Source organism: Rhinopithecus roxellana, chromosome 19, assembly GCF_007565055.1.
Source record: "Rhinopithecus roxellana isolate Shanxi Qingling chromosome 19, ASM756505v1, whole genome shotgun sequence".
NCBI lineage: Eukaryota > Metazoa > Chordata > Mammalia > Primates > Cercopithecidae > Rhinopithecus > Rhinopithecus roxellana.
This window is the reverse complement of record NC_044567.1, coordinates 68,920,660-68,931,172: the sequence shown is the minus strand read 5'-3', so window position 1 is coordinate 68,931,172 and position 10,513 is coordinate 68,920,660. Positions and strand designations below refer to the sequence as shown.

Genomic DNA, 10,513 nt, shown 5'->3' with positions numbered 1-10,513 from the left:
TCGGGAGGCTGAGGCAGGAGAATGACGTGAACCCGGGAGGCGGAGCTTGCAGTGAGCCGGGATTGCACCCCCGCACTCCAGCCTGGGCCATAGAGCGAAACTCCGTCTCAAAATCAAAAACAAAAAACAGCTTCTTTTTAATTTGCAAATTAAATCTGAACATGCACAAAAGTGGAAGGTATGAGCCCCCACTACCACCACTCAGCCTCGACCTCCACCTGTTTTTTTGTTGTTTTGTTTTGTTTTGTTTTTTTTTTTTTTTTTTTTTTTTTTTTTTTTTTTTTCTTTTTTTGAGGCGGAGTCTCGCTCTGTCGCCCAGGCTGGAGTGCAGTGGCGCGATCTCGGCTCACTGCAAGCTCCGCCTCCCGGGTTCACGCCATTCTCCTGCCTCAGCCTCCTGAGTAGCTGGGACTACAGGCGCCCGCCACCGCGCCCGGCTAATTATTTTTGTATTTTTAGTAGAGAGAGGGGGTTTCACCATGGTCTCGATCTCCTGACCTTGTGATCCGCCCGCCTCGGCCTCCCAAAGTGCTGGGATTACAGGCGTGAGCCACCGCGCCCGGCCTGTTGTTTTGTTTTTTTTTGAGACTGAGTCTCGCTCTATCGTCCAGGCTGGAAGGCAGTGGCCGGATCTCAGCTCACTGCCAGCTCCGCCTCCCGGGTTTACGCCATTCTCCTCCTGCCTCAGCCTCCCGAGTAGCTGGGACTACAGGCGCCCGCCACCTCGCCCGGCTAGTGTTTTGTATTTTTTAGTAGAGACGGGGTTTCACCGGGTTAGCCAGGATGGTCTGGATCTCCTGACCTCGTGATCCGCCCGTCTCGGCCTCCCAAAGTGCTGGGATTACAGGCTTGAGCCACCGCGCCCGGACCCCCCACCTGTTTTTATACTTCTTGCCTCTACCCACCTTTGAGTGCTTTAAAAAATAAACCGAAATAGATGGAAAAACATAGAATAGAGAATATCAGAAAAGGAAGAATGTTACTTTGTGAAAAATGGTGTCTACTGAGTTGGAATATGAAACATGTTTGCAAAACTGTCCTCACACTTTGCTAAAACTCGTTTTTGAACAAAGCACTCATCCTGCACGGCCTCTGTGGGGAAGCATCCAACAGCATTTAATAACATTGTTTTGTTTTCATCCTATTCACTTTCATTGTTATTGGCTGTGAAAGTGACACAAAATTTCCACTTAAGAGTAGCAATAGCCGGGCGCGGTGGCTCACGCCTGTAATCCTAGCACTTTGGGGAGGCCGAGGCGGGCGGATCACGAGGTCAGGAGATCGAGACCATGGTGAAACCCCGTCTCTACTAAAAATACAAAAAATTAGCCGGGCGCGGTGGAGGGCGCCTGGAGTCCCAGCTACTCTGGAGGCTGAGGCAGGAGAATGGCGTGAACCCGGGTGGCGGAGCTTGCAGTGAGCCAAGATCGCGCCACTGCACTCCAGCCAGGGGGACAGAGCGAGACTCCGTCTCAAAAAAAAAAAAAAAAAAAAAAAGAGTAGCAATAGATAAGGTCCCCCTTTAAGTGCAAGTATTGACCAGGTGTGGCCGCTCACGCCTGTAATCCCAGGAACTCTGGGAGGCTGAGGCAGGAGGATGGCTTGAGTCCAAAAGTTTCAGACCAGCCTCGGCAACATACCAAGACCCCGTGTCTCTGCAAAAAATACATCAATTAGCTAGGAGTGGTGGCACAAAGCCTGTAGTCCCAGCTACTCGGGAGGCTGAGGCAGAGGATTGCCTGAGCCCAGGAGGCGGAGGTTGCAGTGAACCGAGATTGCACCACGGCAGTCCAGCCTGGGGGACAGAGCGAGACCCTATCTCAACAAACAAGCAAACACCCCCCATCTATTTATAGAACAATTTTAAGTTGTATTAGGTAGTTATAGTTGAGGGAGGGTGTGGTGAAAACACGAGAGTGGCCTCAGCCCAGTCCCACCACAGTCTGCGGAGCCGCTGTCTGTCCCGGCTCCTGGCCGGTCTGCGGCAGATCCCGTCGTTTCTGCCTCGCTCTCTGCGTCTATGGGTACCGCTGCGTGGGTGGGTCAGTCTCTCTCTTGCGTTCTGTGTCTGTGTGGCCTGGGCGCTGGCGGGTGTGGAGTGGCCCTGCCTGCCTCGGGCCGTCCTTAGCACATCCCCCGCGAGGACCCCTCATTCGCTTCTGGGACCGGAAGGCGAGTGTAGTTCCGGGAGCTGCCGCAAGAGGGCAGAGGGGGCCACAGGATGGGGCTCTGCCCGTTGGTGCTGCCTTGGGATGCGACTAAGCAACCCGGCAGCCCTGGGAGGAACCGCACTCCCAGCGCCCCAGACGCAGATTCGAACCCGGGCTCCATTCCTAGGTTAAGGCTCTTAATCCTGCCACCTTGAAAATGGGTTACTGCAAGCATTAAATAATGTGAGTATAAGGTACCCAGTTTGTGAACCTGTTTTTCCCGTTTGGTTGGGGAACTGTGGACCTCCCACAGGGGCTGCGACCATTTAATAAGTCATACAATTTAAGGAATTTTTATTTCCCTAGTGCCTGGTACTGAGAGCAGTGAGCAAGGGAATGACATGATGAGAAAATGAAATAGAAGGACAAGGAGGAGGGGGAGTGGAAGAGGAGGGGGAAGAGGAAAATGAATATGATAAAATGCACTTTAAAAAATCCAGGGGCCAGACATGGTGGCTCGCGCTTCGGGATGCTGAGGGGGAAGGATTACTTGAAGCCGGGAGATCAAGACCAGCCTGGGCAACGTAGTGAAATCCTGTCTCTACAATGAATAAATAAATAAATAAACAAACAAATAAGTCAGGTATGGTGGCGAGCACCTCTGGTCTCAGCTACTTGAGGCTGAGGTGGGAGGATGACTCGAGCCCAGGAGTTTGAGGCTGCACTAGGCAGTGATCATGCCACTGCACTCCAGCCTGGGTGACAGAGCAAGACTCTCATCTCTGGAAAAACAAACAAACGAACAAACAAATAAACAAACGAACAAACTATTATCCTACCCCTCATCAATAACTACACTGGGTTTTTGGGTTTTCATATATGGATTTGTGGTCTTTTTCTCACAACAAACTCAAACATCCAAATATAAATTTATGAATATTTGCTCACAAACTCAGAAGTGCAAGAAATGTCACACTACTTCATTAAATTAAAAAAAAAAAGTGTTTAAGTACTTGTTTCATAAACATGCTCAACAGAAAAATTCCAAGCCACTTAGAAAGTATACAGAAAAGGCCGGGTGCGGTGGCTCACGCCTGTAATCCCAGCACTTTGGCAGGCCGAGGTGGGCGGATCACGAGGTCAGGAGGTGGAGACCATCCTGGCTAACACGGTGAAACCCCGTCTCTACTAAAAATACAAAAAAATTAGACGGGCGTGATGGTGAGCGCCTGTAGTCCCAGCTACTCTAGAGGCTGAGGCAGGAGAATGGTGTGAACCCGGGAGGCGGAGCTTGCAGTGAGCTGAGATCGCGCCACTGCACTCCAGTCTGGGTGACAAAGTGAAACTCTATCTCAGAAAAAAAAAAAAAAAAAAAAAAAAAAAAAAGTGTACAGAAAAAAAGCAAGAAATCTCCCCCTATCTGTGCGGTTTTATATTTCGTGAATATCATCATAGAATTCTCTCCACAGAGCCTCAGTCTATCAGGATGAACGAATGGATGGACAGGTAAGTTTTTTGGTTTTTTGAGACTGGGTCTGGCTCTGTCACCCAGGCTGGGAGGCAGTGGTATGATCTCCGCTCACTGCAGCCTCCACCTCCTGGGCTCAAGCCATTTTCCCACCTCAGCCTCCCAAGTAGCTGGGACTACAGATGCGTTCCACCATGCCTGGCTAATTGTTGTGTATTTTTTGTAGAGACGGAGTTTCACCCTTGGACGGAGTTCAAGCTGATCTTGAACTACTGAGCACAGGAGATCCGCCTAACTTGGCCTCCCAAAGTGCTGGGATTATAGGCCTGAACCACCGCGTCCAGCTGACAAGATTTTTTTTTTTTTTTTTTTTTTTTTTTTTTGGAGATGGAGTCTCGCTCTGTCACCCAGGCTGGAGTGCAGTGGCGCGATCTCGGCTCACTGCAAGCTCCCCCTCCCCGGGTTCACACCATTCTCCTGCCTCAGCCTCCTGAGTAGCTGGGATTACAGGCGGCCGCCACCACGCCCAGCTAATTTTTTGTATTTTTAGTAGAGAGAGGGTTTCGCTGTGTTAGCCAGGATGGTCTCCATCTCCTGACCTCGTGATCCGCCCACCTCAGCCTCCCCAAGTCCTGAGATTACAGGCGCGAGCCACCACGCCCAGCAAGATTTTTTAAGACTGGGATCGTAATCCATGCTATTCTGTTTGTGTGTGTACAGCCAGTGACTTGTCATTATGTATGTATGCCTGTGTGTTTTAAAAAATTAATTAGTAGAGGGCAGGCACAGTGGCTCATGCCTGTAATCCTAGCACTTTGGGAGGCCGAGGTGGACAGATCACCTCAAGTCAGGAGTTCAAGACCAGCCTGGCCAACACGGTGAAACCCCGTCTCTACTAAAAATACAAAAATTAGCCAGGCCTGGTGGTGCATGTCTGTAATCCTAGCTACTTGGGAGGCTGAGGCAGGAGAATCTCTTGATTCAGTGAGACAAGGTCGCACCACAGCACTCCAGCCGGGACACAGAGCAAGACTCTGTCTTTAAAAAAAAAAAAAAAAAAAAAAAAAAATTAATTAGTAGACTTTTGTGGGAGGAGCGGTTATAGGTTTACAGAAGAATTGAGCACAAAGAACAGAATCCCCATCCATCCTCTCTCTCACACCCCTACACTCATTTCCCTATTAGTAACATTTTGCATTATAGCGTGATACTTCTGTTACAACTGATGCGCCAACGTGCACATGGAGTTATTAAATAAGGTCCGTAGTTCACACTGCAGCTCATTCCTGGCGTTGCACATTCCGTGGGTTTGGACAAATGTGTAATGCCGTATCCAGCATTGTCACGTCATACAGAGTAGTTTCGTGGCCCTGAAAGTCCCCTGTGCTCTGCCTGTTCCTCCCTCCCTCCCCCAACCCCTGCCAACCACTGAGCCTTTTACTGTCTCCATAGTTTTGCTTTTCCAGAATGTCATGTGTGTGGAATCATACAGTATATGGCCTTTTCACATTGGCTTCTTTTGCTTAGTAATATGCATTTAAGGTTCTTGAATGTTTTTTCACGGCTTGATAGCTCATTTGTTTTTAGCACTGAATAATATCTAATTCTCTGGATGTACCACAGTTTATTTATCCATTCATCTATATGGGACTTTTTTTTTTTTTTTTGAGATGGAGTCTCACTCTGTCTCCCAGGCTGGAGTGCAGTGGCGCAGTCTCAGCTCACTGCAACCTCTGCCTCTCAGGTTTAAGCGATTCTCCCACCTCAGCCTCCTGAGTCGCCGCGATTACAGGTGCGCGCCACCATGCCCGGCTAATTTTTGTTGTTGTTGTTGTTGTTTTCTGAAATGGAGTCTCCTGTCACCCAGGCTGGAGTGCAGTGGCGCCATCTTGGCTCACTGCAAGCTCCATTTCCCGGGTTCACGCCATTCTCCTGCCTCAGTCTCCCGAGTAGCTGGGACTACAGGCGCCCGCCACCACGCCCGGCTAATTTTTTGTATTTTTAATTTTTTTTAGTAGAGACGGCGTTTCACTGTGTTAGCCGGGATGGTCTCGATCTCCTGACCTCGTGATCCGCCCGCTTTGGCCTCCCAAAGTGCTGGGATGACAGGTGTGAGCCACTGCGCCCGGCCTAATTTTTGTATTTTTAGTAGAGGTGGGGTTTCACCATGTTGGCCAGGCTGGTCCTGAACTCCTGACCTCAGGAGATCCACCTGCCTCAGCCTCCCAAAGTGAACACATATTTTTTATTTTATTTTATTTTATTTTTTTAGAGACAGGGTCTCCCTCTGTTGCCTAGGAAGCTATTAAACCCCTGATCTCCAGTGACTGCCTGCCTCAGCTGCCCAAGTAGCAGGGATTACAGACACAAGCCACCTCCCCTGGCTCTATTTAGCACGATCTTAGTTCCAAGTTTTGGCAATTATGGGTAAAGCTGCTATAAACATATGTGTGCAGGCTTGTGTGGACATACGTTTTCAACTCATTTGGGTAGACACCAAGAGCTGCATTCCAGCCTGGGCAACAAGAGTGAAACTCCGTCTCAAAAAAAAAAAAAAAAGAAAGAAAGAAAGAAAGAAAGAAAAACAGACATGTAGGCCGGGCATGATGGCTTGCCCCTATAATCCCAGAACTTTGGGAGGCCAAGGCAGGCAGATCACTTGAGGTCAGGAGTTCAAGACCAACCTGCCCAACATGGAGAAACCCCGTCTCTACTAAAAATACAAAAATCAGCCACGCGTGGTGGCGCACCCTGTAATCGCAGCTACTCAGGAGGCCGCGGCACAAGAATCACTTGAACCCAGGAGGCAGAGGTTGCAGTGAGCCCAGATGGTGCCACCGCACTCCAGCCTGGGTGATGAAGTGAAACTCTACCGAAACAGAAATTACTCTCTCGCAGTTCTGAAGGCTCAAAGTCAGGAATCAAAGTGTCGAAGTCTCGAAGGAGGATCCTTCTTTGACTCCTCCAGCGTCTGGAGGCTACTGGCCATCCTGGTGTTACTGAAACACCAGGGTTTCCATCTAGGGCCTGCTGCTCACCTCACAGAAAGCCAATCACTGAGACAAACGATTATTGCCAAGGAAGAAGGCTTTAATCAGGTGCTGCAGCTGAGGGGATGGGAGGGATTTACCCCAGGAATGCAGGGGGTGGTTCAACATAAGAAAATCAGTTAAAGTCTTATACCGCATTAGTAGAACAAAGGGAAAAACACAGTCATTCCCGCTGACACAGAAAAAGCACCTAAGAAATTCTAACATTTCATGATTAAAACACAGAGAAAACTATGAAACGAGGGGATTTGCCTCAACGTGATAAAAGGTATTTGTGAAAACCCCACAGTTATCATCACACTTAATGGCGAAAGACTAAAAGCTTCCCCCTAAGATCGGGAACAAGACACAGAGGCTCACTTTTACCACTGCTAGTCAACGTTTTTGTTGTTGTTGTTGTTTGTTGTTGTTGTTGTTTTAGACGGAGTCTTGCTCTGTCGCCCAGGCTGGAGTGCAGTGGCGCAATCTTGGCTCACTGCAGCCTCTGCCTCCCGGGTTCAAGCCATTCTCCTGCCTCAGCCTCCCCAGTAGCTGGGATTACAGGCGTGCGCCACCACACCCGGCCAATTTTTGTATTTTTAGTAGAGACGGGGCTTTCACTATGTTGGCCAGGGTGGTCTTGATCTCCTGACCTCGTGATCCACCCGCCTCGGCCTCCCAAAGCGCTGGGATGACAGGCGTGAGCCACCGCGCCCGGTCCAGTTGTGTTTTTATACACGAGCAAGGAGCAATTCAAAAGTGTAATTAAGAAAACCGCTGGGCATGGTGGCTCACGCCTGTAGTCCCACACTTAAGAGAGGCCTAGGCAGGTGGATCCCTTGAGCCCAGGAGGTCAAGACCCTCTCCCTACAAAAAAATACAAAAAATTAGCCGAGCGTGATGGCATGTGCCTGCAATCCCAGCTACTCAGGAGGCTGATGTGGGAGGATCACCTGAGCCCTAGAGGTCAAGGCTGCAGTGAGCCGTCACGTCATGCATCATTGCACTCCAGCCTGAGAAAGGAGTCAAATTCTGCAACATGTTACAACATGAATGAACCTTGAAAACGTCATTCCAAGTGAAATAAGCCAAATACAAAAGGACAATATTGCATGTTTCCACTTAGAGAGATACCTACAAGAATCAAATTCGTAGAGACAGAAAGTAGAATAGTGCTTAAAAGGGTCTGGGCAGAGGGAGGAAAGGGAAGTTTGTTTTATGGGTAGAGTTTCAGTTTGGGATGTCAAGAAAGTTCTGGAGATAAACAATGGCGATGGTTACATACCAATGGCGACATGAATGTACTTAATGCCACTGAACTGTATATGTGAAAAATGGTTAAGATGGTAAATTTTGTATCTATTTTATACCATCCCCCCTAAAAAAAATGGTTTTTAAGAGTCAAGATCTCACTCTGTCTCCCAGGCTGGGGTGCAGTGGGGTGACCAAAGTTCACTGCGGCTTCGAACTCAGCCAGCTTCCCTGGCTCAAACGATCATCCCGCTTCAGCCTCCCGAGTAGCTGGGACTACAGACGGTGCCATCACGCCCAGCTCATTGTTGATTCCCCCCGCCCCTTGGTAGAGACGGGATTCTGCTATATTGCCTGGGCTGGCGTCGAACTCATTGAACAAAGGATCCTCCCTCCTGGGCCTGGGCGTGGGCTCGCAAAACGCTAGGATTCCCGGATTACAGGCGGGCGCACCACGCCAGGAGCAAACACTTCCCGCTGTAAAAATTCAGTTTGTGATTGGCTGCCATTCAGTATTATGCTAATTAAGCATGCCTGTTTTAAACTTCTTAAAACAATTTTTTAAAATTACGTTTCCACCTAAAACGTTAAAATTTGTCAAGTGATAATATTCGAAAAGATGTTGTTGCCAAACTATTTTTCTATTTGTTTCCTAATGGCATCGGGAATAGCGAAAGTATCTCGCCATTAGTGTGAAGTTAGCAGCAGATGTAGACCCAGCAGAGGCTGCCAGCTGCATGTTAAGACTATACTTTCAGGGATCATTTCTATAGTTTGTTACTAGAGAAGTTTCTCTGAACGTGTAGAGCACCCAAAACCACGAGGAGGAGACGTAGCGTTCTTTCCTGAGCGTGAAGCCGGCCTTTGGCGTTGCTTCGGTGCAAGTGCCGTCGGCCATTGATGATCGTTCTTCTCTCCACTTTGGAGAGCAAGAGGGAGAGAACGCGGTCTGAGTGGTTTTTGTTTTTTCTTGGTTTATAATGACAGACGGTGCGATGGTTGTTCTCCGCCGTCTACGCGGCAGGGGGGCTTGCCTCACTCTGGCATCGCACAGGAGCTGTTTCCGTCTCCCTGAACGAACAACAAGCCGGGGGGGGTGTAGCTGTAACAACTTTCCGTCTCGGCGTGGGTGGAGGTTTGTTTACCGGACTCTGCATTTTCTCGCCTTTCGCTGCCTTTTTTTTTTCTTTTTTTTTTCTTTTTTTTTTGAGATGGAGTCTCGCTCGGGCTCCCGCGCTGGAGTGCAGTGGCCGGATCTCGGGTCCCTGTGCAAGCTCCGCCTCCCGGGTTCACGCCATCTCCTGCCTCAGCCGCCGGAGTAACTGGGACTCCACAGACGCCCGCCACCTCCCCTGGCTTTTTTTTTTTTTTTTTTTTTTTTTTGGTAGAGACTGGGTGTCACCATGATCGGCTCGTCTGGAACTTCAGACCTCAGATGATCTGCCGCCTCGGCCTCCAAAAGTGCTGGGATTGCAGGCGAGAGCCGCCGCGCCCTGCTGAGAATCTATTCCAGCTTCTAGAAGGCACCTGAGGCTGGGCGTGGTGGGTCACGCCTGTAATCCCTTGAGCTCACGAGTCTGAGACTAGCCTGGGCAGACCCTGTCTCTAAAAAATATCGGTAATGGCGGTTCACGCCTGCAATCCCAGCACTTTGGAGGCCGAGGCGGGCGAATTATCTGCTGTCAGGAGTGCGAGACCAGCCTGAACAACATCGTGACACCCTGTTTCTTTTTTTTTTTTTTTTTTTTTGAGACGGAGTCTCACTCTGTCTCGCTCTGTCGCCCGGGCTGGAGTGCAGTGGCCGGATCTCAGCTCACTGCAAGCTCCGCCTCCCGGGTCTCAGCCTCCTGAGTAGCTGGGACTACAGGCGCCGGCCACCTCGCCCGGCTAGTTTTTTGTATTTTTTAGTAGAGACGGGGTTTCACCGTGTTAGCCAGGATGTCTCGATTTCCTGACCTCGTGATCCGCCCGTCTCGGCCTCCCAAAGTGCTGGGATTACAGGCTTGAGCCACCGCGCCCGGCCGATGTTAGAAATAACAACAACAAAAAAAAACCGGGAGGCCTTAGCAAGGAGGATGGCGTGAACCCGGGAGGCGGAGCTTGCACAGGGACCCGAGATCCGGCCACTGCACTCCAGCGCGGGAGCCCGAGCGAGACTCCATCTCAAAAAAAAAAAAAAAAGAAAAAAAAAAGGCAGCGAAAGGCGAGAAAATGCAGAGTCCGGTAAACCCTCCACCCACGCCGAGACTGAAAGCTGTTACCCCCCCCGGCTTGTTGGTCGTTGAGGAAGACGGAAACAGCTCCCGTGCGCTGCCAGAGTTAGGCAAGCCCCCCTGCCGAGTAGACGTCGGAGAACAGTCATCGCACCGTCTGTCATTATAAACCAAGAAAAAACAAAAACCACTCAGACCGCGTTCTCTCCCTCTTGCTCTCCAAAGTGGAGAGAAGAACGATCATCAATGGCCGACGGCACTTGCACCGAAGCAACGCCAAAGGCCGGCTTCACGCTCAGGAAAGAACGCTACGTCTCCTCCTCGTGGTTTTGGGTGCTCTACACGTTCAGAGAAACTTCTCTAGTAACAAACTATAGAAATGATCCCTGAAAGTATAGTCTT

General features: G+C 49.8%; 2 non-coding genes across 2 annotated transcripts; one reads left to right on the top strand and one right to left on the bottom strand.

The window, feature by feature from the left end:
• The first annotated feature begins 8,640 nt into the window (after positions 1-8,640).
• LOC115895083 lies at positions 8,641-8,856 on the top strand. Its single transcript, XR_004055277.1, has one exon. It is a non-coding gene; the product is annotated as a small nucleolar RNA U3 (small nucleolar RNA).
• Positions 8,857-10,297: 1,441 nt separating this feature from the next.
• LOC115895082 lies at positions 10,298-10,513 on the bottom strand. Its single transcript, XR_004055276.1, has one exon. It is a non-coding gene; the product is annotated as a small nucleolar RNA U3 (small nucleolar RNA).